Below are 27062 nucleotides of genomic sequence, written 5' to 3'. Positions count from 1 at the left end.
AAGGTTAACAGCTGATCTTTCAGCAGAAACTGTGCAAGCCAGAAGGGAGTGGCAGGACATATTTAAAGTCATGAAAGGGAAAAACCTACAACCAAGATTACTCTACCCAGCAAGGATCTCATTCAGATTCGACAGGGAAATTAAAACCTTTACAGACAAGCAAAAGCTAAGAGAATTCAGCACCACCGAACCAGCTTTACAACAAATGCTAAAGGAATTTCTCTAGGCAGAAAAGAGAAGGAAAGAGAAGAAAAGAGAAGGAAAAGACCTACAATAACAAACCCAAGACAATTAAGAAATTGGTAATAGGAACATACATATCGATAACTACCTTAAATGTAAGTGGATTAAATGCTCCAACCAAAAGACATAGACTGGCTGAATGTAAACAAAAACAAGACCCATATATATGCTGTCCACAAGAGACCCACTTCAGACCTAGGGACACATACAGACTGAAAGTGAGGGGATGGAAAAAGATATTCCATGCAGATGGAAATCAAAAGAAAGCTGGAGTAGCAATACTCATATCAGATAAAATAGACTTTAAAATAAAGAATGTTACAAGAGACAAAGAAGTACACTACATAGTGATCAAGGGATCAATCCAAGAAGAATATATAACAATTGTAAATATTTCTGCACCCAACATAGGAGCAACTCAATACATAAGGCAAATGCTAACAACCATAAAAGGGAAAATTGACAGTAACAGAATCATAGTAGGGGACGTTAACACCCCACTTTCACCAACGGACAGATCATCCAAAATGAAAATAAATAAGGAAACACAAGCTTTAAATGATACATTAAACAGCATGGACTTAATTGATATTTATAGAAATTCCATCCAAAAACAACAGAATACACTTTCTTCTCAAGTGCTCATGGAACATTTTCCAGGATAGATCATATCTTGGGTGACAAATCAAGCCTTGGTAAATTTAAGAAAATTGAAATCATATCAAGTATCTTTTCCGACCACAATGCTATGAGACTAGATATCAATTACAGGAAAAAAATCTGTAAAAAATACAAACACATGGAGGCTAAACAATACACTACTAAATAATGAAGAGATCACTGAAGAAATCAAAGAGGAAATCAGAAAATACCTAGAAACAAACGACAATGAAAGCACGACAACCCAAAACCTATGGGATGGAGTAAAAGCAGTTCTAAGAGGGACGTTTATAACAATACAATTGTATGTCAAGAAACATCTCAAATAAACAACCTAATGTTACACCTAAAGCAATTAGAGAAAGAAGAACAAGCAAACCCCAAACTTAGCAGAAGGAAAGAAATCATACAGATCAGATCAGAGATAAATGAAAAAGAACTGAAGGAAACAATAGCAAAGATCAATAAAACTAAAAGCTGGTTCTTTGAGAAAATAAACAAAATTGATAAACCATTAGCCAGACTCATCAAGAAAAAAAGGGAGAACACTCAAATCAATAGAATTAGAAATGAAAAAGCAGAACAGCTGACACTACAGAAATACAAAGGATCATGAGAGATTACTATAAGCAACTATATGCCAATAAAATGGACAACCTGGAAGAAACGGACAAAATCTTAGAAAAGCACAACCTTCTGCGACTGAACCAGGAAGAAATAGAAAATATAAAGGGACCAATCACAAGCACTGAAATTGAAACTGATTAAAAATCTTCCAACTAACAAAAGCCCAGGACCAGATGGCTTCACAGGCAAATACTATCAAACATTTAGAGAAGAGCTAACACCTATCCTTCTCACACTCTTCCAAAATATAGCCAAGGAAGGAATACTCTGAAACTCATTCTGTGAAGCCACCATCACCCTGATACCAAAACCAGATAAAGATGTCTCAAAAAAAAGAAAACTGGGTTTTCCTGGTGGTTCAGTGGTTGGCAGTCCGCCTGCCGACGCAGGGGACACGGGTTCGTGTCCCAGTCCGGGAAGATCCCCCATGCAGCGGAGCGGCTGGGTCTGTGAGCCATGGCCGCTGAGCCTGCGTATCCGGAGCCTGTGCTCCGCAATGGGAGAGGCCATGGCAGTGGGAGGCCTGCATACCGCAAAAACAAAACAAAACAAAAAAAAAACTACAAGCCAATATCACTGATGAACATAGATGCAAAAAGGAGAAATCAGGCTCCCAGAGTTCAGACTATACTACAAAGCTATAGTAATCAAGACAGTACCGTACTGGCAGAAAAACAGAAATAGAGATCAGTGGAACAGGAAAGGAAGCCCAGAGATAAACCCACACACATATGGTCACCTTATCTTTGATAAAGGAGGCAAGACTATACGATGGAGAAAAGATAATGTCTTCAATAAGTGGTGCTGAGAGAACTGCACAGCTACATGTAAAAGAATGAAGTTAGAACACTCCCTACCACCATACACATAAATAAGCTCAAAATGGCTTAGAGATCTAAATGTATGGCCAGACACTATAAAACTCTTAGAGGAAAACAAAGGCAGCACACTCTGTGACATAAATCACAGCAAGATCCTTTTTGACCCACCTCCTAGAGAAATGGAAATAAAAACAAAAATAAACAAATGGGACTTAATGAAACTTAAAAGCTTTTGCACAGCTATGGAAACCATAAACAAGACGAAAAGACAACCCTCAGAATGGGATAAAATATTTGCAAATGAAGCAACTGACAAAGGATTAATCTCCAAAATATACAAGCAGCTCAATATCAAAAAAACAACCCAATCCAAACATGGGCAGAAGACCTAAATAGACATTTTTCCAAAGAAGATATACAGATGGCTAACAAACACATGAAAGGATGCTCAACATCAGTAATCATTAGAGAAATGCAAATCAAAACTACTATGAGGTATCACCTTACACCGGTCAGAATGGCCATCATCAAAAAATCTACAAACAATAAATGCTGGAGAGGGTGTGGAGAAAAGGGAACCCTCTTGCACTGTTGGTGGGAATTTAAATTGATACAGCCACTGTGGAGAACAGTGTGGAGGTTCCTTAAAAAATTAAAAATAGAACTACCATACAACCCAGCAATCCCACTACTGGGCATATTCCCTGAGAAAACTATAATTCATAAGGAGTCATGTACCACAATGCTCATTGCAGGTCTGTTTATAATAGCCAGGACATGGAAGCACCCTAAGTGTCCATTGGCTTATAAATGGATAAAGAAGATGTGGCACGTGTATACAATGGAGTGTTACTCAGCCATAAAAAGAAATGAAATTGAGTTATTTGTAGCGAGGTGGGTCGACCTAGAGACTGTCACACAGATTGAAGTAAGTCAGAAAGAGAAAAACAAATATCGTATGGTAACACATGTTTAGAATCTAAAAGAAAAGAAAAGGTTTTGAAGAACCTAGGGGCAGGACAGGATTAAAGACCCAGACCTAGAGAATGGACTGGAGGACACATGGAGGGGGAATGGTAAGCTCGATGAAATGAGAGAGTGGCATTGACATATATACACTAAGAAATATAAAATAGCTAGTGGGAAGCCGCTGCATAGCACAGGGAGATCAGCTAGGTGCTTTGTGTCCACCTAGAGGGGTGGGTTAGGAGGTGTGGGAGGGAGATGCAAGAGGGAGGAGATATAGTGATATATGTATATGTATAGTTGACTCTCTTTGTTATTTAGCAGAAACTAACACACCAGTAGCTGATTCACTTTGTTATAAAGCAGAAACTGTCATACCATTGTAAAGCAATTATACTCCAATAAAGATGTTAAAAATAAATAAATAAAGTTATTTTATTCTGTATAAATTTTTCCACACCAACTATATTCCATTCTTCAAATTACATCTGGAGAATAACTAATGTTGGTTTATTAAAAAAGCAATTAACATTTTATAAAGGTCATTATTGTACCCCATGCCTTTTGTTTTGGGACTCTGGAATAATCTAATAATCTTAAATATTTTCCTCAGGAACGCAACATGCTTTTGTTCCTTTTATAGCAGCATACTTTGGTATGAATGGAACGTGAAAATGATTAGCCCGAAACTATCATTTTCAGGCATTCATTTTAATTTCACTCACTGATATTTTGGATATGGAGCTTTATGCTAGGCACCAGGGATCTGCAACATAGATACTATCATTTAGTTTAAAGTTCAGTGAGGGCTGTAGTCATAAATGACACAATTACAAAGACAGTTTGTGATAAAAGCTTTGAAGAAGCAAATGCTGTTCTGTGAGAGTATAGAATATTATGAGAACCTGACTTAAGGTGTTAGAGGAGGTTTCTCTTAGTGAAATTTAAGTGGGGCTCCACAGAGTGAATAGGTGGAAATGGGTTAAAGGAAATAACATGACAGAAGAAACAGTATGTATAAAAGCCTTGAGATAGGAAAGAACATGGCTCATTTCTACAACTGAAAACACTTTAGTGTATCTGGGGTGCAGAGAGCAAGGTGGAGGGTGGTGAAAGGTGAGCTCTTGGGAATATTTGACAAAGGTTAGATGATGCAAGGATTTGTAGGCCAATTAAAGACTGTGGTCTTATTTTTATGACTAATTGGAAGACACTGAAGCATCTTAAGGTTTGGGTTGGGAGAGGTGATAATACTGGCTAATGGATAGCAAAGGCATAGGTGGTGTCAGGAGACAATGCAGTGAGAAAGTGCTCATTGCTACTACAGGTGAGAGGTAATGGCAGGTTGAGGGAACTAGTGGTAGAGGTGGGGAGAGGTGGGTGAAGTGAAATGATCTTGACTTAGTGGTGGATTGAGTATTGATGCGATGAGAGACAAGGGAAGGTATGTGTGACTCCTGACTTTCTGGCTTGATAAATTATGGTGGTGCCATTCGCTATCAACTCTAGAAGTGGGCCCTTTAGTGGGGAGAGAGGATTGGTATAGGAAGTCATGTGTTTGTATACAGGCACATTGAGTTTGACATCCCTTTAGAGTATCCAAATAGAGATGTCAGGTAGTCAATTGGCTGCATGGATCTAGAGCTCAGAAAAGAAAGTATGAAGGCAATATAGAACTCAAAGAAACATAAATATGTTTTTGTGTTAAGTCCAAACTATCATCGGTATCACCTGGAGTTTAAATTTAGAAACGTATAGTGTATAATTTTTGAGGGTAAAAAAGTGAGGATTTGTAAATCTTGGAGAGCCTTCATGCTATTTAAAAGTTTTATAATTGTACCATTTGTCCTACTTTTATAAATTAGGTTTCAAGTGTTAAAAAATGTATTCTAAAAATTTGGCAGTGATTTTCAAGGATAAGGGAATTGTTCTCATGTAGTTTATACGGAATGAATATTAATTGTTGCTCTTTACGATCTTATGTAATTTATCCTTTAATTTCAAATGATAGAGTTTTGACTTTAATATGAAAATTTAATACGTAATTTAGCTTATTTAAACATATTGCCTTATCAGTATCTTTCTCGTTTCAGATATTTAAAGATAGATCATCCTTTTGGCCTTTTTTATGGGTTAACCATGACTTAAAAACGTTTTCTTGCTCATCAGGGTATCTTACTACACAGTTTAAGGAATATCTTGGTAAAATGAGGTTCTCTGTAATTGACTGAGAAAAACTTTTTCTCACATAACGTGCCATTGAGACTTTTTTCTAACACCATTGATGCCTCTGGAATGCAACTGGTATTAAAAAAAAAAAGTCTAGGTTTATGCTTTATTCTAAAATCCATTTCTTTTTTTGTAGGTGATATGCAATTGAACTTGAGATGAATAACATCTTTGGGAGTAAGTACCATTTTATTTAAATAAAAATATATGTGTAATATATAAATATATTTTTTCTTTGAGGAATTGTAGAAAAGTTTTGATGTTGATACTCATTGGGATTACTTTTCCTTATGACTTATGGGATTAATCTATAACTTATGTAAATATACAGAAAGCAATAGCAATGGATTTTATATTAAACCATAAGATAGGAGGTGATTTTAAATGTAATACGTGGTCCTCAAAATTCATTTACAAATAACATTTTATTATTAATCTCATTTATCAATGCATTTAAAAACTATACTTTTTAAAGTAGGAAAGTTAACTATCTGAAATGTATTATCTGAATAAATATAATAGACAATGCATTTGTTTGTCTTCCTTCACATATTTATTCAGCTGTAAATCTTTGCATTTTATGAAATTTATATTTTTGCTATGTTAAATTCTAATATTACCAAAATGTGCATTTTGGAACACAACTTACCCCTGTAAACATTGTTTTATATGTTGTCATGTTAGTGATCAAATGGTTCTGTTCTTAATAGCAACTATCTCAAAAATCATCTTTTTTGATTTTCAACCTAACACGTTTATATTTTGTACAAAGTTTTCTGTCTTTGTTCCTTTTGGTTTAGTGCATACATCATATACTGGAGAATTATCCGTTTGTTTTAGCAATTTGTACTTTGGTAGTTCCATGATAATTACATGATTTGTATTTAGTTACCCAATTGCAGATAATCCTGTGGCATTACAGAGTTTAATTTATGGGGAAGATCTTTAGACTTAAAGAGGATTACTGACCATTTAGGAGTGATTAATCAGTATAAAATTGAGTCTTAACTGTATTAATGCTTTTCTAAGCTACACAGAGATACATGCACAGACACACATATTAGCCAATCCCATAGCAAAAATGACCAGATTACAACAAAGAGGTTGGTGTCCTACTATGTTGGGCCATCACAGGAAGTAGTGAGCCAGGGGTTCTTGAGTCAAGTGTTCTGAGACTGTTCATGCTCTCACAAGCTGTGGGATCTTGAGCAATTCATTTTCCCTAAAGTTCACTTTCCTCATTTGTACGGTTAGAGTGCCAAATCATGATTTGTTAGGTTCCTTCTTCTCCTGAAATACTTTCATTTCTTACTTCAAAAAGCTGAAGTTTAGAGGTGAATAGTTTCATATTGGTAAAACTGCTATGAATTAAGAGGTGACAGGGTAAGGTAAATTCATGTATTGGGATAATCGTGTAGAAAGTTTCATCGATTGTCTAGTCAGCAGTATTTTTGTTTACTTACTGAATTCGGGGATTTGGGTGGATCTAGGAAGGCAGGCTTTCCTCCCTCTGTGCCCTTTTGTCCTACCTGACATGGAGACATAGGATTGATTCATTTTGAAAAATCTCTCATTTTGAAAGAATCCCTTAAAACCTTGTTAGCTCAGGGTTATCTTTTATCTGATTTCTCTCTTCTGTATAGGTTGCAGGCTGAAGAGCATTAAAATAGCTATTTTCTTCGTGATTTCCTTTTCTAGATTTGAATAATTCACTTGATTCTTCCAAGATACTTAGATGAAAGAGTGTTAACTAGGGATGGCTAATTTTAGTTACTTTTGTTTGAAATTAGAAAAAAAAAATGCATTATATATTTAGTCTGAAGAGTAAGCCCTCATATCCTTTATCTGGTCATTTAAAAAATTCTAAGTAATGTTCAGGCACCTTTTCTATTGTGAGGTTAGATATTTGCTTGACATTTGTTTTTTCCTTTCCTTTATTAAAAAAAAAGATTAAATGAAGTCAGTGAATAAGTAGAAAGATCCATGCGAGTGTTGGGCTTGTTCTCATTGCTTCTTTTTACTCCCATTCATATATTATTTTAAGCTTACCTCAAGCATTCCAACAGCAGATATCAAATGATTGCTGTTTTATACCAGAGGGGATTTTTATGAACCAGGCCAAAGGATCCACTAGATCTCTCAGACCATTTTTCTAACTTTAAGATTCTACGATACTACAATTTTAATCTTTTAGGTTAAATCTAAAAAATTAACATCTTTGCAGGTGAAAAATGGTAAGATGGTGTCAATTTTATATGGATCAGCCTACATGTCAGTTATTCATTGTTGAGAAAAAATATAGCTCATCTGTGAAAATGGTAATGTCAAGCAGCAAAGCTTACTAAAACACTAACTTCATTTAAGAAAACTTAGTTATCATCGTGAGTGCCAGGTATTAAAAACTATATTTTAAATATTTGTAAATCAAATAGGAATAAAACCTTCATTGCATATCTTTCTTTTTTCAGGAATTCTTTTCCTGTGTCTTATGAGACAAATCATAGGCATTACAGTTTGAAATCAAGATCATTGTTTTCTTTGCAACTGCTACATAGCTGTTGAATATTTGCAGTAAATTTTCATGACTAATGAAGTGCATGCTTGATTATATGCCATTAGTAAAAATATCTTTTTATGCCAAATGGTGGTTTTCAGCATGGCCTTGACAAAGGTAACATATAAATGTGCTTTTTCCCTTCAAAGGAATGAAAATCAGTAGAAGCAAATTTTAAGGGAAATATTTAAAAATAAACAATTAAAATAATGGATATTTTATGTTACTTATTGGAATTATATGAACATATAAATAGAGCAGCTAGATATACTTATTTTAAGAGGCCAGTACAATACTGATTAGGAAAGTGGTAAATATCATAAGTATTCTAGTGAATTCATTCCATTTTTAATACCTACATCTTATTGCTGAGTATACTGTTGGATAGATAGCTATAATGCTGACCTTGAGAATCTTCTCGGTTACTTTTCAGTTTTTCTAACCATCATTTCATGTTCCTGCTACTCTTGCTGCTTGTCACTTGCTATTTCACCCAGTGTGTTTGATCCTACCTCTCTGCCTTCTTTAATTCAGGTTCCTTTGTCAGGGATACCCCTTTCTTCCAGTCCTTACCTGTCAAAGTTCTACTTATCTTTCTATGTCTAGTTGAACTCCTTCCTGCCTCTTCCAGGAGGCCATCCAGATGCCCTCTAGTCAGAACTTGCTGCTCAAGGTCATTGCTGTCAACTTGTCCTTCCATCTGGAGCTCATCTCTGTCTTGCTGCCTTGTGACTAACAGAGTCTGTGTCCATTCTCCAATTTGATTGTGTACCTCTCTCCCCTGTGTTTCCCTGCTTTGGCACAAATCATGCTTTTGATTGAATTGTTTTGTAAAATTAAAACTGTACACCAGACAAGGTAGTAGAGGTTCAGGCTTGATTTTTCCCACATGGTGTGTTTGTCGTGGGTCAATAATTTTTGCTCCTTACTTTTAAAATGATCTCACTTATCCTCTTGTTTTCTGTTTCATTGGATAAATCATCTCACACCATCATTTATTTAATGCAAACAGAGTTCCTAAGTGTTGAGAAATACCAGGAAAAAAAAAAAAAAGAATGCATCTGCATGCATGGTCTTAGGTATTGGGCAAGAGACCATGAAAAATGTATATTGGTTCTGGGGAGAACACAGTTATTTAAAAGGGAATTAAATGAGTAATATTTATTTTATCAAAGATCAGAGGGACATCTTCGGTAGAAATCACAGGGCGATAGATGCTTTCTTTGACCATTCTTGCTCTGTTTCTTAATACTTACTTAATTTTTAAAACAGCAAAATCGCCAACTCCAATGGCCACTGTAGTTTCCTAGAGTTTACTGTATGCATTCACATACTTCATCTTATTGGATACTCATGTCACACTGTGAGATTGGTAGGGCAGAAATTATATACTATTCAGATACAGCCAAGGTTGTTATGAACTCTGATATTTTTTTCAAAGCTGATGACAAAACCATACTATTCTTTTATTAAATATTAGTCTAATATTTAATGTCTATTATATCTATGCATAATTTCAAAAATAAAGTAACATCTGTAATCCAAAATGCAATGGCATAATTTACAGCTATATACTTATAGCCGTATCTTTTTTTTTTTTTTTTTTTGCGGTACGCGGGCCTCTCACTGTTGTGGCCTCTCCCGTTGCGGAGCACAGGCTCCGGACACGCAGGCTCAGTGGCCATGGCTCACGGACCCAGCCGCTCCACGGCATGTGGGATCTTCCTGGACCGGGGCACGAACCCGTGTCCCCTACATTGGCAGGTGGACTCTCAACCACTGTGCCACCAGGGAAGCCCTATATTCATCTTTATGTGACCAGTTTCCAGGCCCATGCATGGGGTGTATTGAGGGTTTAATGTTTGATGAATAAACGAACAAAATGGAATGGATGAGACACAGAGTGTAGTCCAGTATGGACAAGTAAAAGGTAATGCCTTTCTCAAAAATAAGGTCAAAATAAATATTCTGAAATTTGTAGATATGTTATTCCTCAAACTTTTAGAATTGACATGTGGAAAGTACATTGTTCAAATTCTTATCTTATAAAGTAATCATATTACAGATGTTCCTTATGATCTATGTTCAAAAATACTATGCAATCAAAAAGACTAAGATATGCTGGCTGCCTACAGGAAAATATTTGAGACAAAGCTGAAAGCCTTATAATTCATGATATTTCATGTTCAATGTATGAAAAGGTCTTGTCAACCCAATACAGTATTTTAATTGAAAAGTATTCTCAAGTCAAATTGAGATGTATTATATACATTTTAATCCATCTACCATAATATATACGATGTATGTATGTATATTAAATAAACTAAGAAGTTCTAAAGCTCAAAATATATTCCTGTTTCAAAGACACGTGTTCACATATTTTGAGGATAGGACCCACTTCCCTACTCATAACCAGTATTTCATAGAACATATTTTGGGAGTTGCTGATCTAACAGAAGATAAACTAATAATAGCTTGATAGGGAGGAAATGAGGCTGAGGGAATCCCCAATTGATTTGTGTTTTTAAGCTGCCATTTTAGAATCTGAATGTTAGGGGAAAATAGATATATTGATGAAATAGTCAACACAGCTGAACAGATACTTTCTGAGTAGCCACTTTGTGCCAGGTACTTTCTGGCACGTGAAGATGCATGACATAGGCAGGTTGAGAAGTATCACAATCGATAGGTTCCCACATGATAGTTCTCATGTTTTCAGAAAAAGGCAGTGACAGTGTGCACACTGTATCTGCATGTGATTCTCCTGCTATAATTAATTTCTTAAAAGCTCATAGTGCATTGAAATTCTTGTAACTGTTCTTCAGAAGTACAGACGTTGAAGTAGGCAAAAGAAAATCGTTGTGAGCACTGAGTTTTAGTAATTTACCCTGTACGTGTTTTTAAAACTCCTACCGTTGTACTCAGAAACCATAAAAATGAGTGCACATATTTTTTTCTTCAAAGAAATGACTGTGTGGTGAAAAATTCTAAATTTAACTTAATATTTCATTTTATTAATTGAGTCTCATTGGTCCCATGTCATGAAAAACGATATACCTTTCAGCTCCCTTTAACTAGGTATCCTATCATTAATCACGAGCTGTCTAGCTATGCTGCAATTTTCATATTTTTTTTATGACTTAGTGCATGCATCTCAGTAGTAAGTAGAGGTGCCTTCTGAGAATTAGCCTTCTGCTCCCACGCCTTCCTCTGACGTCACAGCAATGGGCAGACCCATAGGCAGACACGCATGTATGTGCATGGGTGCTTTCTTTCGCCCACACTCTCACATTCTTACACTGTCCCATTCTCTAGATGAACACCTTCCTGGATGCTAATGATTCTCAGTAATCCTAATTATTTTCTCTGGGTACAGATACGATTCTTAACCTCATATTCTCTATTAAGATGCTGTTTAACAACAGTATTGATCTATTTCCTTTCCATTTTTCCTATAATTCAACCTGTACTCCCTGCTTATCTTGGATGTGCTCCTCCTTCAGCCATCTCCCCTCCCTGAAATTTTGACATTCTGTGTCTGAGCTACAGTAATGTGTGCATAATCATGCAACCATTTACTTATTCATTCAACAAATTGTCATCAAGGCAGTGTGCTAGCTGTTGTGGGAATCATAATGAAAAAAAAAATTCCTAATGCCTCTTATTCTGAAAGGAAACTTTTAATAGGGGGACACTTTTGCCATTATATTTAAAAAATGTCTTTTGCATAATGAAACTGCTGTATTTGACATTTGCTTTAAGTAGCTTTCATAGATACTTACTTTGATTCTGGCACTTAGCTATGATGGAAATGATGGAAGGCATGTTTTTAACTGAGGATATTTGTTTGAAGGGGCAACATAATTGGGATATGTAGCATTTGTTAATTTACCACATCTTTCTGTAACACTGTAATAGAGAAAGACTATTTTAGTAAGTAAAAAGATACACTGCTATTATAATTGCCCATAAGTAATTTTTTTCATTAATAGGAAAAACAAGATGATAGATACAAGCAAATGACTTTACTATCAGGTAGAATACAAGATGAGTTCCTAAAAGAGGTATAGAATGCAGCCTGACGGGAAATTCAGAGAAGGCCAAAATTACTTCTCTCTGGGGTTCCAGGAATAGTTTTATGGAAGGGCTTGGTGATGAAATTTCCTCAGTGACTATGGCTGGGATGTGAACATATAGAGATGTTGGTGATGGTCCTTGCAGGCTGAGTAAGTGGTATAAATACATACATAGGGCTATGAAAACCTTTGCGGCATGGATGTGAACAGTGAGAGGAGGAGGTCAGTTAAATACGAGCATAGAATGGGGAAAGAAATGTCTATCATGTGTGAAGCACATGCACATCGTGTCCCGCTATGTATTTAGTCAAGTGTCTCTTCTTGCTCTGGAAGGTATATTCGCGTGGATAGGTTTCTCCCTGGCCATCGTGCACAGTCAGTTCTGTTGATAAGTTCTTGCTGATGTAGTGACTGCAGTAATCCTTGAGTTACACAGGCCTCACCAGCCCTGATAGAATGTTGAACGTTCAAAAGAAAAATCTAAGTACCTATTAAATCATCAAATGCCATTGTGTGTTTATGAAATCAGATGAAAGCCAGTTTCTACATTCGAGCAAATCTGCTTCTCTGTACTCGGTTGGGGTTGTAAGGAGGGATTACTCTGCTCCCCTGAGAAGGTTAAGCTGTCATCTCGTTAAATACGGACTTAAAATAATGCTGCCAAAGCAGCTGCCTCTTGTGATTGATGATGATGATGATGGATGATGATAGTTTTGAAATCAGTTTTGCAGGGGAAATGGCTGTTTTTCTCTTTGGCTGATGTTGTAATCCGGATTGGGGATTTCTTGTCATATTAGGTATCTTTTTGATTAAATGGGAAATTGCTAAGGACTGTATTCTCTATGATAAAATGGCTCTAAAACTGAGCTATGGGGCAAATGATAATGAGTTATTCTGTACATATTAGTTGAGTGACAGCAGTTATTCTGGGCTTTACAGTGTCCTCCATTTTGAGTTATATTTGGGGAACAAATAGCAACCCAAATCTAAACAGAGAAGTGGTAGACAGTGTGGTACTTTGAAGATAATAACATGCCTTACTAAAGTCTTGCAAGAGTGTTGACACACATTAATATTCAGTGTTCTCTTCAAGCTCCTCACGGCTTATACACTTGTCCCCTCTTTTTGGATTGATCTTCCCCCCAGATACCTGCATGGTTGGGGCCCTTACTTTGGATTTCTGCTCAAATATTTTCTTGTCAGAGAGGCCTTCCTGGCGCATCATCTCTAGAAGAGTGTCTGTACCTCCTCTGTTTGTTCTCTTTGCTACATAGCACTTTTCACTCCCCGAGATATTTATTTATTGTCTCTTTCCTAGGATGTAAGCGGCATCAGAGCAGAGACTGAACTGTTTAGTGCTGTAAACTGAGCGCCTGTAAAATTTTCTGCCCCATAAATGATTAGCTGGATGAATTTTTATCGTAGGCACAGAGGGGGCTAAATAGGGTGCTAAAGACGATTTAGAAAGCTAGTTAATATTTGGCTCCAGAGCCAAACTCAAGAACTTTGGTTTATTAACACAAATTGTTTTAGTTTGTATATACCTGAATAATACAGGCAACAAAGAGCCCTGAAAAGGAAATGGAACATTTCCTTACTTGTAGGTAGACCACTTTCACACATTCTAGGAAAAATGAATCAATTTTATTTATACAAAATCACTGGTAACCGCTATTCCATACCATTCCATTGTGTAAGCCTGAACAGATGCTGGTCAGAAAAAGCCATGTTCAGAAAGGACAGGAAAACAAAACATACCCCCCCCCCAGTTTTTTTTAAATGCCAGTAACATTTGTATCCATTGGGTAAACATGATCAATCAAAGCTTTACAAGCTTTATATGGGCTGCTTCCTTAACAAATGTGTTTTTTTGCCTTGGTCATTCATCATATCTGGAAGTTTGGATGATAAGCTTGAGCACTCTCTTAGGTTAACACTGAGAATAGCTGCTTGGTGGATATGTAAAGAGAAAAGCTTGTTAAAGTGGCAGAACAACATGTATTCTCCTGACACCGTAACATAGCATATTGTAGCCTGTTGACATTTGTGTTGGCTGGATGTGGTGAAATCCAGCTAAATTTCAGGAGGAGGATTTGTTGTAATGGGGAAATGAGATATGTGTGGAACAAGCAAAGATGCAGATGGTGAAAGTATTCCCTTGAGCCCTCCTAATGCATGGGGGATTTTCTGATGGGACTGAAAATATTCATTGCTGAAAACAGAATCATCTACTGTTTTAAATAAGCTACCTTAAAAAATCGCACAGGGCCTTAAATAGCCAAGATACAGGTAGCTGTTGTCACCAGCACTATTTAGAGGGATTGATGAACAGTTTTGTGCAGGAGGTTAAGAAGTGCTATGAAAAATGAAAAGTTGAATCACTGGAAGCAAGCTTATGGTATCACATCCAGAGAACACTGCACATAAATGGTCTATTGCAGAGTGGTCCAAATCGTGCTGAGACCTCAGCAGTGAGATAATAATCCAGTTGTATGGCATCTCATGAATGCAAATGTTATTTGTTTCCCAGATCAGTTAGTGCTAATGAAAGAGAGCAAATAGATGGGTGAAGAAGACAGGTTCATTTATATTTTGTGGTAGAACTGGTAGGCTGGGGCAAAGGACCTAGCTCATTGGCTCAAGTTCAGACATTTGAGGTTGGTAAGAACAAGTGTGGAGAGCATTTGAAATAGATTGGGCAAGGAGTTGAATGGAGGGGGAAGAAGGGGGTCATGGAAAAACATACATTGAGATCCAGTGAGTTGGAAGGAAATCAAGAAAACAGAAATCTTAGACCTGGAAAGTCACAGGGTGAGAGAAATTGTCCCACAAAAGTGTGGTTTAGATTTCCATTCACAGTACCGTAGTACTTCTTGCCATAGATATTTTCTTTTGAAAAAGCTGCAAGCATACTTCGACCTTATCCTCTACATAATGAGTGTTGTTACTGGGCCTCACTTTTAGATTTTGTTCTTTTCAAGATTCCTGCAGAGGGACTTTGAATCATTTCTATGTCTACTTTAGCTGGGATGTGTGCCAAAATGGACTTTAAAATAAACCATCTCTTAGTATCTCCTCATCCCTTTCCAGGGACTTGCACATCGCCCTAAAATGTTTTCAGTGTGTGTTTTGAGTCTCATAGAGACAAAGTGGCTTCTTGACAAAATAAGGTATCTCGTCACTGGCCCTTGTAATTTAACTTTTCTACATAAAACTACACTAATTTCTGTGTGGCCAGTTAAGAATATAAGCTTTTCATTTCATGAGAGAATCTTAGATTTAACAGGACTTGGGAGGATGAACTAGTCTTTAATTAGCAGACCAGGGATAAGGAGGGTGAATCCGTGTTTTCCTTTAAATGGCATGGTTAACTCATAGCAAAATGGGATTGGAACCCAGGTTTTAAGACTGTGGCCTCGGTGCTCTTTCCTCACAGGGAGAGCAGAATGGAGTGTTGGTGAGTGTTAAAATTGCAACTGTCATCTCTATTAGCTGTGTGACCTTAATCAAGATATTTACCCTGTAAACTTTTACTTCATCTGTAACATAGGGTTGATAATAATGTTTAACTTACGAATTTGGCTTGAATGGGATAATAAATATTGGATTGGCCAAAAAGTTTGTTCGGGTTTTTTTGTAACATTGTATGGAAAAACCCAAACGAACTTTTTGGCCAGCCCAATGTAGGATTTCGCACAGTGCCTGAAAAGTCTTCGAAAATAATCAATACATGATAGCCCATCTGTATTATATTTTTATTGCTGTGTAACAAATGACCACAGATAAACAAGCTTAGAATAATCCACATTAATTATCTTGTAAATTCCCTGGGCCAGGAGTCCAGCATAGTTTAGCTGGGTTGTCTGCTCAGGGTTTCATAATGCTGAGATGGAAGCATCAGCTGGCCGTGTCTTCATCTGGAGGCTGAATTAGGGAAATAACTGTTTCTAAACTTCCTAAGATTGTTGGCAGCATCCGTTTTGTTGGAACTGTGAGGCTGAGGTCTGGGCCCCTGGCCTTGGTAGCTTTCTGTCAGTCAAGACTGTTCTCAGTGCCCAGAGGCTGCCTCTGGTCCTTGCCACATGATGTTGTCTGTAAGCACCTTACAACACAGCAGCTTGCTTCTTCATATTCAAGAGGACAATCTCTGTCACTTGACATCTCTCCTTTTAAGAAGGGAGCCTGTCCCTTTTAAGTTCTTACCTCTGTAGGTCAAGATTCCAAGAGAATCTCCCTTTGGAATAACTCAAAGCCAACCGATGTGGAGCCTTAATCCAGTCCCCTTAGTCATATAAGGTAGTGTAATCTGAGGAGTGAAATCCATCATACTCATACCATCATTACTAGGGAGAGGGTTACAAAAGTGGTAATACCAAGGGGCAGGAATCTTGGGGGCTGTCACAGATTTCTGGCTTCTTCAGAAAACTATTACTGTTAATTTTTATTAATTATTCTCATTATTATATACTTCTGAGGTTATGATGTCTGAGAGCTCTGTAATTAAAGGTGATTCTGTGATAATAGTGGTAAATAAAGGTAACAAAACTATTTTGGAACCTTTGCTTGTGAAATAATTTGCATTGTATCCCTCTTTTTTCATGTTGATTTGGTTTTGGATTGCATAACCATATTTAAAACGTACTAAATTTTACCCCCCCTAAACTATTACATTTCTTCTTAACATGTCCCAAGTGAAGACACAAGTAGACGGTGATCATGGAAACCCAGAATATAATACTCAGTGGTCAATATAATTCCTAATTCTTTAAAATAGAAAGTTTCACTGATTTTGTTCTTGTTCTAGTTCATAGAGGAAGAGAAGAAATTATTTTAAAAGAATAATTAGTAATGGCACTTGTAAATATTACACATAAATCTGAGGAAGAGAAATTCTGCTTAGAATGCTACTGTTGCCTTGTCACCTATTTACAAAGTGTCATTATCTAAATATTTTCAGAATTTCAAATAGGAATGTCTTACTATTTACCATAGAAAAGAAGATAATGAGAACAATGATCCTTCTGACCAGTTATTAAAATGTATTTTGTGTCCTATAAGCTCTGTCGTTAATTTCCTGGTACACCTTGAATATGCCACAAGCAATTTGTAATAACATCAATTAACATTTGGGAAGTTTAGCATAGCCATCTAGGATATTAAATATTTGCTCCAGGAATGCTAATAAAATACGATGACATTTTGTCCCCAAAGTATTTTTTAATGGTAACAGCAAAGTTAAGGGGTATCAAATGAATGAAGGAATATCTATTTAGATTCATTTTGCTCAATTCTTCTGATTTTTGTATTCCCATTTAAAGCTGACCACTCTCACTTACATTTAGAGGTCCAAGTTTGGAAATAGGGCTCTCAGGGCTACATCACTAATGGTCCCTTAGGAAATATGTCCTTGCATAATCAAGTCATTAAGGGGACTTTCATAAAGATTGAAAGAATGAATTTGCCCTTCCGTCTACTTCCTCATAGGTCCACTGCCATTTCTGTATTAGGGAATTTTTGGATAGCCAGGAAATAAATTATTATTTAATTTAGTCCTAGTTATAAAATACTATGTAGTCTCTTCTCTTAGGGTTACAAGTTGGCAAAAAAAAAAAGATACTGTTCGATTTTAAAAAATTGAGTTAGTACTACTAATCTTTCTTGATTTGTAATGTATTGTGGAGGCAGGTTTCATATTTTTCTGTATATTATACACCATGGATTCCACGGAAAAATAAAGTTGGTTTAGTTTCTTTGAAGCAATGCCCTGGAGCATAGATAGTAAAAAGAGGAGGCTGTTGTACCATTTTAACTAGTTGTCTAGTTGATATATTTTTATTCAATCTATGTAGTAAAAACCAACCCTTAGGAAAGTGAGCACATCAAACTGTTTCACTGATTTGATTTTATATTGGCCTAACCTAATTCACATCATCTCAATATGTATGGCATTGTAACCTGTGATGATTTCTACACACACTCTACATTCATATTTATAGGAGGTGGAATATTGCTTGGCATATAATAGGTACTAGATACATACTGACTTAATGAATGGACTATACTTATTAAAGCCAACAGTTGCTAATGAAATGATTGAATTTATTTTTCCCTCCAATGTAGTTGAATGGTAAAAGTACTCTTGATAAGGTTTTTGATTATAACTTAATACAGTAAGTCATGTTGAAAATAAAATGGACTTATTTCCAAATGAATCTTTAGGAAAACATTTAAGTGTTTACGTTACATTTATTACATTTTTGTATATCACCTTTGGGACCTTATTATTGCTTTATTAATTTATAACATTATGGTATTCCGTAAACGTTTCCATACATTCACGGTATTTATATATCAATAAAGATAAAAACTACCTTCTACTCTTCCCTTACCTTTCTTACATTTCCATTGATTATGTTCCATACATATGAACCAGATAAAGGAAAAAAAGTTGGAAGGCGTTCATTGAAAGTGAAACAGTATTGCTTGTAATAATAGCCAAATCATAGAACATCACTTTGATTTTACCTTTTGGCTCTTATAAAATATGTTCTCTTTTTCTGGGTTAAACTGTAGATTTAACATGGCTGATGATTAAAAGCCCATCCACTAGGGAACTTAACTCACATACTTGAGTAAGGTGATAAAAATGCTGAATCCCTTTAAGTACAGATTGGCTTGATAATCGTATTTGATGATTCAGTGGTCTTCCAAAGCATTTTTGATTCTTTCTAAAGTCATCAATACTGTTAATATCTAAAGGCCTCAGGAAAAAGATTATCTTAAATTATTTATTACTTCTTTGCTTGCCAGGGTGTGGTGTTTTCTTACTTAGTCGCTTTTAAGGTAGTTAATTTAATTTTTAATTTGTTTTGTTATAGAGGCTATTATATTCACAAAAGCATAGTAGATAATATATGCAAAGCACAAAGAAAAAACCCATATTTAGTAGTTACACGATTGCTTTGAGTATATAAAGGCCGTTAAAAGTAATTTAAGATCCAAAGAGCATTCCTAGAGTCTAGAATTACTAACTTGGTTTTCTTTTAATTGAAGTTGATCAAGGTGACTAGATTCTAAATCTCCCATGTACTTTGTGCTATGTAATTATTCTAAACATATTGAAGAATTTGTCAGTGTTCTTAAACGAGTTTAAACTACTTCCATTTCTGCTGCCTTATTTTTCCGCCCTTTAGAATGAACAGTAACTTTATTTCCGAAAGAAGTCGCCTTATTTCCTTTAAATTTTTTTTTTGTTTTTGATAGGGGTTGATGTTATGGTGTCTATGAGAAATGAGATCAGAAATTCAAAAGTGATACTACGTTTTAGTAACAAAGCAAAACAACCAATATGCTGCCATATGATTTATGCCCTAATTCTAGAATTTCTTTTATCTAGCCTTTGATAAATTCACTGCTAAAAGCTCTGCTCACGAATTTTTATTTAATTGAATTATTTCCTTTTTTTTTAAATTGAATTATTTCCTTGAAGCAGAATACAGCTTTCTACTACTAATCTCCCCTTCAGTGGAATCAGTATGACCATAATGTGCCAAGGTTTCTTATTAATTTAACATTTTCAGTTATATCTGCATAGCTGATAGATGTTACTTTCTGATATTCTGATTCAAGAAGTTTCATTGAGTATTGCAAAAATATTGTTTCATTTTTTTGTCTTATTAAGTATTTAGATAGATACTTCGTAATAAGTAAGAAGTAGGCCTAGATAGTTGTTAGATGAAATATTTTATTTTAGGATGAAATACTGCTTAAGAAAACAATGGGAGAGTTTTCCTACCTTTTTAATCATATCCTCCTGCTAGATGCACTTTATTTGCTCATGTTTGTGAACTCACAACCCGTACTATAATTGGCTTTGAACATCCTGGATCACAAATCCTAAATTTAATAATTCCGTTCACACAGTCTGTTTCTCACATAATTTCTGGAAACTCTAATCTTTGGCTTAACAGATATTTTGAATTAGCATCTCATGTCTTAACCTTATTTCCTGACCTTTAAAATTTTTTAGTTTTTATTTTTTTTATTTTTTTTATTTTACGGTACTCAGGCCTCTCTCTGTTGTGGCCTCTCCCGTCGCAGAGCACAGGCTCTGGACGCGCAGGCTCAGCGGCCATGGCTGACGGGCCTAGCCGCTCCGCAGCATGTGGGATCTTCCCGGACCGGGTCACGAACCCGTGTTCCCTGCATTGGCAGGCGGACTCTCAATCACTGCGCCACCAGGGAAGCCCTATTTTTGATTATTTTTATTATTCATATATTGATTTGCTGATGTTCCCCATTGAAATGTGGGGTTTGTGAGGACAGAGACCTTGTCCATTTCATCCACCATTACTTCTCAGATCCTCAGGGTGTTGCTGGGCCTAAGAGGGATTCTCAAAAAACATACAGATATATCACATGATGGTTGTTATTAATATATATCATGTCCTGTGGTTGTTAATATCACAGCAGGTATTGCATACTCCGACACAGTTCCTTTTCTTATATTTCATTTAGTTCTTATAACCTTATGAGGCACAAGTACTATTATCCAAATGAGGAAATGGAGACTTAGTTTAAGTAATTCACCCAAAGCTATATTTCAATGGTTAGCTGATTATTTAGTGATTGTTTATTCTCTCTAAATTTAAGACTTTTTGACTTCAGACCCCTTTCTTTTAACTTCTCTTCTGCATGTATCCCCTTCCCCCCCCCCCCATATCTTTATGGGATCTGGACATGTGTTTGCTTTTGGACCTAAGCCTAGTTTTTTGTTTTTTTTTTTTTCTTCGGTACGTGGGCCTCCCACTGTTGTGGCCTCTCCCATTGCGGAGCACAGGCTCCGGACGCGCAGGCTCAGCGGCCATGTCTCACGGGCCCAGCCGTTCCGCGGCATGTGGGATCCTCCCGGACCGGGGCACGAACCCGTGTCCCCTGCATTGGCAGGTGGACTCTCAACCACTGTGCCATCAGGGAAGCCCTAAGCCTAGTTTTTTAAGTCAGTATGTGAACACAAATTAGGACTTCACTAACCAGATGATAATGAAGCAAGGAGAGAACAGTGAAATTTGTCTCTAATGTTGATGATAATAAGTAACACTTGGACAGCATGTTATGTTTTATAAAGAGCTTTGCATATGTATTCTTATTGAGTAATCTTCATATTACAAGTTAGGAACTAGGATCGGAGTTGAAAATGTTAAGGCTGCATTTGATTGGTGAGTGGCAGGCCTGGGACCCAGATCTGGTTATTTTGTTTTCATTCCCCTCTGTTGCACTGTGGTACCTGCAGGTAGTTCCCTTTTTCCCATACTTCTTTGTTTCGTTTGTCCCTTGGTTTCGGGAACTTTGCTCTATTATTTTCAAGCTTTTTTGTTTTTGTCACCAAGCTTTCCCACAATTTCTACAGATCACTGGACTTTTGTAATGTTTTAGGAAATATAAGGGAGGTACTTGGCCGTAGTTAATTTTTTTATATATATGTTAAAGACTGATGGGCCTCAGTTTCTTATCCACAAATGGAGGTAGCAGTTCGTTTACTCTACCATACAATGTAGCTGTAGGATTAAATCAGGGTTTCTCAGCCTCATATACTGACATCTGGGGCCAGGCAGTTCTTTGTGGGAGGATGCCCCGTGTTTTGTTAGGTTTGTCAGTAACTTCTACCCAGTAGTACCTTCCTAGTTGTGACAACCAAAGATGTCTTTGGGCAATGACAAAATTTTTACCTCTCAGGGGAAGCAAAATTGCCCCTGGTTGAGAACCTGTGGATTAAATTAAGATAATGAATGGGAAAATGTTTTGTAAATTTTGAAATGCTCTTTAACTTCAAGGTGTTATCAGGATGAGCTTTAAGAACAATAGAAGTTCACTGAGGTGGTTGAGAAAAGGAGGCATAAGAGAAAACAGTGCAGATGTATTAAGGACAAAAGTTGGCCCCCCTACTGTTACTGCCTTGTGAAAGCTCACTCACTCCTATGCCTGCTATAAATTCCTTGCTTTTGCATTATTCTAAGCAAGTATTTAATATAATGTTGCCTCTTAACAGGAGTTCCCATTACAGATTTGAGTTTTCATTACTTTATGAAATATCCTGCAGCACATTCACCACCATATGATGAATAATTAAAACTAAATTACAGTTGTCAAAATAAATGAGCACACTGCATTTGGAGATGGGAAAAAAATTCCCTAATTTTTTCCCACATGGTTTATTGCATATTACTCCTATTTGTGGTATTCGCTGGTATGTAGTGAATCAAAGTTATTATTCAGAGTGAGAGCATTTATGCTATATTAGCTTTGTTGAATTGAAATTATAGAAGGTGCCAATTAAATTTAAAGGTCTACATGTTGGTTTGTCTACTACTCAGAGTAAGAATCTACCAGTCCTCTGAGATGGCATGAACATGTTATGGCTCACACTGTTATTATCAAGTCTGCTGATATTTATATATGAGATGTTTTTAAAATGACCCATTCATACATTATATTATAGGCTTTAGTGGTGGGGCTTTGAGAAGAATGTGAGCATCTTCTCCATCAAGAATTTTCTGCTCTTTTATTTTAATGTAACTCGCTGCATTTAGCATCTGGGATAGAGGCTTGGGCACCAGCACCGCCTATTCCAGGCTGCAGAAGATCAGTTCAAAAATTATATGGAATAGAGCAGACAGTGTAGAACAAGCTCTCTTCATTGCTCTTGCCTGGCAGTGGAGTATTGTTCAGATGTGGAAGTTAGTTTAATTTTCAGACAGAGCTGTGTACCTTGAGAAGCTAGACATCTTCCACTTGTACTGTTTTTTGTTTTTGTCAGAACTGATCAACTAAATCTGCCTGAGTGTCTGTGTGTGGGATGCATGTTGAAAGTGATTTTATTTTTGCCCAGTAAGTCCCAAACATGCTGTCATCTTCATTATATTTTTCCTCTCCCATAGAGTGCCTTTTGCAAGTTGCCTCACAAATCACATTGTCTCTACTTATTACCCAGGTCTTTCTCCAGCTGGTAAAATGCATTTTTTTCCCCTCAGCAATATTCAGAGTTTTCCATTTAGTTATTCCCTGTATGTTTCCCTTCACTTTTAATGTGAAAATTGCAAATATATTTCTAACCCTTCTGTACAACGCTTTCCATTTATTGAAAACTCAGGCTATATAAATATAGAAGGGCTACCTAAAAAAAAAGGTATCATCTGTTTTCAGCTGTGTATCCCCAACTGGACCAGTTTTTCCAGATAATTTTTTCTTTCTTTGCAATTTCATCTGCATGATATAATTCAGGAAAATAAAAGCTATTTTTTTTTTGCAGAATCATTTTGTGCAGCACACTTTCTGACTAACAAAACACTGCCAGAGCCCACTTACAGTTTTTTTGCAATTTTATGGAGGGGTTTTATGTAAGGGAATGAAAATCCTCATGCTGGACTAAGGCAAGCAACCCCTTTAGGCACCTGAGTGAAGAGCAGGTTTTATTAGCTTGGACTTGTCTTATAACCTCTTTGTGCCGTGTTCTTCTATTTAAAAGGAAAATTCTACCATCTGTCCTTGTCCTGCACAGAGGATTTTTGAGGTTTCCAAAAGTGAGGTATACAAAGATGTGAAATACTTTTGCAGTTCCATGTCTATTTTATTTTTCAAATGCATTTTTTTAGAACTTTTTCTGATAACTATACCATCAGACCCATTAGAACTTTAGATAACATTTCTTCATACAATGTTAGGTAGAGTTAGAGTTGGCTGCAAGAGAAAGAAAATCCATAATAGCAGAGACTTAAATGAGATAAAAGTTGATTTTTCCTTATCAAGTAAAAGTCAAAGTAGGCAGTCCAAAGTAGTCACAGTGTTGCAGGATGTTAGGGATCCAGGCTTTGTCAGACATCATCTTTGTTGATGGAGCTTTGGTGTCATAGGCACATTCCAAGCAGCATAATAGAGAAAGGGAGCAATTATTTTCTCTTAAGGGAAGTTCCCAGTAGTTGCCATACAAGTGCTCTGGTTAGTGTCATGGATTAGCACTTAGTTATATGGTCATGTGTAGCTTCAAAGAAGACTGGAAGATATAGTTCTTCTTGTCGCCCTGTGCCGAGCTAAAATTTCTGCCTTGTGGAGGAAGACTAGCAGTATTTTCCCCATAAATAGTAATTTTAATATATCCTCCACTTGAGAATATTGCTCAGTAGATTGTGAACTACATGCGGACAGGGACTAGTATAATAAAATAATTTTGTGTTATCAGTCTTAATTTACTGCGACAACAAAGCAGTGAATAAACAGTCATTGAAGATGCACACAAAGAGCATTTTTAATGTGAAATATGATAAAGGAGACTGATTTTTTAAAGTTTAAAACAGTTGTACTCTATTCTTTAAATAACTATTGAACTTTTTATCTGCTAAGTACTGTAGTCAGATTACTAGAGTTTTTCTCAAACTGGTAACTGTGATGCAACCATTTATCAAGGCATGTTGTGTATTCCTCTTTGGAAATGATGTTCAGACTTAAATTTTAAAACATATCAATATAAGAAAATAATTCTCTTCACTACTTATTTTGTTCTCTTAAAACCTGCTTTTGTTATTTTTTGCTCTGACAGCTTTCTGATTGTTCCAGTAAGAAAAAAAAATCTACCATAGTAGGACGGCAAATAGTAGAGATTTGGTCCCCTTGAAGGATTTTTAAATAAGGGCTGTTAACTGTGATTGAGGTTCCCATACTCCTGAGACAAGGATCCTTAATGTCCTGGGATCAGGTTAATTAAATGTTTCATTTATTGAGCTCTGTTGTTGAAGGCATATAATGCCTTCTGTGCAAACTGATTCATTGGTAACGAACAGCATTGCTGTTTTGAGTTTCCTAGAAATGTCACAATATTGAGACTTCTCAGAGGATTGCTGGAGAGTTCTCAGCAGGGGAAGGTCATATGTAGTAGCAACAGCTGCCATCACACTTGAGCAATATGCTTGGCTTGGGGTTTTTAGATACCAAAAGAGTATGGGCTCTCACGGACTAAAACCAAAGATGAAATTGCCAAAGTTATTTTTATGGTTCCTCAAATATAATCAAGCAGTGGAGTGACACTTATTATTATAGAATTTTAAAGGGAAGTCAGTTAAGAATTAAATGCATTTATTCTCAGGATCTGTCTGTCTCAAAGAAACAAAGATGGTGCTTGGGGAATTTGCCTTTCAGGGATGTAATGAGCTTCTGATGACTGAACTTTGCCTGTGTCTAAAAGATACCATTCACCTCCTTTTCTGTCTCCTGTGCCAAATATGGCTGTGTGGTGTAGAAATTAAGCATAACAACCACTGAAAGAACCATTTCCTGAGGTGACACAGCCATTTAGGAATAAGTAGGTTTCCTTTGAATTGACCTGCATATGTATGTAAAAGAAGCAAAAGTAACTCCTCTTCTTATAGGAAGAGGACTGTTTCAAAGGGCCATTTTCTTTCCTAACAAAGAAATTCATACTGAAGACAAATCAGCAACTTCACAGCTGCTGGTTTGTGAAATCCTGAAATGATGTATACAAATCAAAGCAGGAGAGATTCATTTGGAATGAAAGGAATATTTGAATTGCATCCCAAATTCTAATAAGATATTATTTCATGGTTCTACACCATTATAAACATGCGTGTATGTTATACATGACAATCCTATCTCATCTATGACTCATGAACTTCATGAGAAAGTGACAATTTGAAAGCATAGAATTTTGGGATTGGCTGGAAGTCTTTTATAATCTCTCTCCTTTCCCTTACTTTCTCATTCTTGATTGACCTTGCTGATCGCTCTCTAATACGTTCCTCAACAGCTATGTGAAAAAACCCATTGCTTCCTAAGGTAACTATTAGGTTTTTGGAGAGTATTAGATTTTCTTACGTACAGTGAAAAATACCACTTTATTGATTTTGATTCTGCCACCTGGAGTCGCGTAGGACCAAGGCTTTCCATCTTACACATTAATAGTCCTTGTATATTTATATATTGTTGTCTTGTCCTCTGGAACCTTTTGAGTCTCAGGCAAGGATTCTAGCAGTGGAGGGGATGAGAAGTGATCATATTCAGGATATGTAGCAGCATTAGTTAGAAGGTACGGTCGACAGGAATTGATCATGAGATAGATGTGGGCTGTGAGAGAAGGGGCCATAAACATTTTTAGCCTGAACACATTTTCCTATGTGTTCAATATACTAGATTTGGTGCAAAGTCAAACATGCATTCAAATAGTTGCTCCATGATACACAAATAGGGCTGTTCTGTAAGTCTAAGAGAATGTTTGCCAGACTTCTTAGGGTCAAATAGGGGCATAAAAATCGTGTTTTGACTTGAGACAGCAGTCCTATATGTTCATTATGGATTAAGATTAGATATTTAGCACTCAGCTTTATTTTAAGTCTAAAAATGTAATTGTTGTTTTTACATCTTTATTGGAGTATAATTGCTTTACAATGGTGTGTTAGTTTCTGCTTTATAACAAAGTGAATCAGCTATACATATACATATATCCCCATACCTCTTCCCTCTTGCACCTCACTCCCTCACACCCTTCCTATCCCACCCCTCCAGGTGGTAACAAAGCACCGAGCTGATCTCCGTGTGCTATGCGTCTGCTTCCCACTAGCTATCGATTTTACATTTGGTAGTGTATATATAAGTCCATGCCACTCTCACTTCATCCCAGCTTACCCTTCCCCCTCCCCGTGTCCTCAAGTCCATTCTCTACCTCTGCGTCTTTATTCCTGTCCAACCCCTAGGTTCTTCAGAACCATTTTTATTTTATTTTATTTTAGATTCCATATATATGTGTTAACATACGGTATTTGTTTTTCTCTTTCTGACTTACTTCGCTCTGTATGACAGACTCTAGGTCCATCCATCTCAGTA

At 36.5% G+C, this 27062-nt stretch overlaps 1 protein-coding gene across 1 annotated transcript in view; it reads left to right on the top strand.

Moving 5' to 3' along the window:
- CNTN4 (contactin 4) overlaps positions 1–27062 on the top strand; it is a 984995-nt gene that overhangs the window by 154071 nt on the left and 803862 nt on the right. Inside the window, exon 2 of the mRNA XM_032650303.1 lies at positions 5683–5723. The gene's annotated coding sequence lies outside the window, so the exon portion shown is untranslated. The remainder of the gene's footprint in view (positions 1–5682; positions 5724–27062) is intronic.

Source organism: Phocoena sinus, chromosome 11 (assembly GCF_008692025.1).
Source record: "Phocoena sinus isolate mPhoSin1 chromosome 11, mPhoSin1.pri, whole genome shotgun sequence".
Classification (NCBI taxonomy): domain Eukaryota; kingdom Metazoa; phylum Chordata; class Mammalia; order Artiodactyla; family Phocoenidae; genus Phocoena; species Phocoena sinus.
This window is presented reverse-complemented; position numbering and strand designations above follow the sequence as displayed.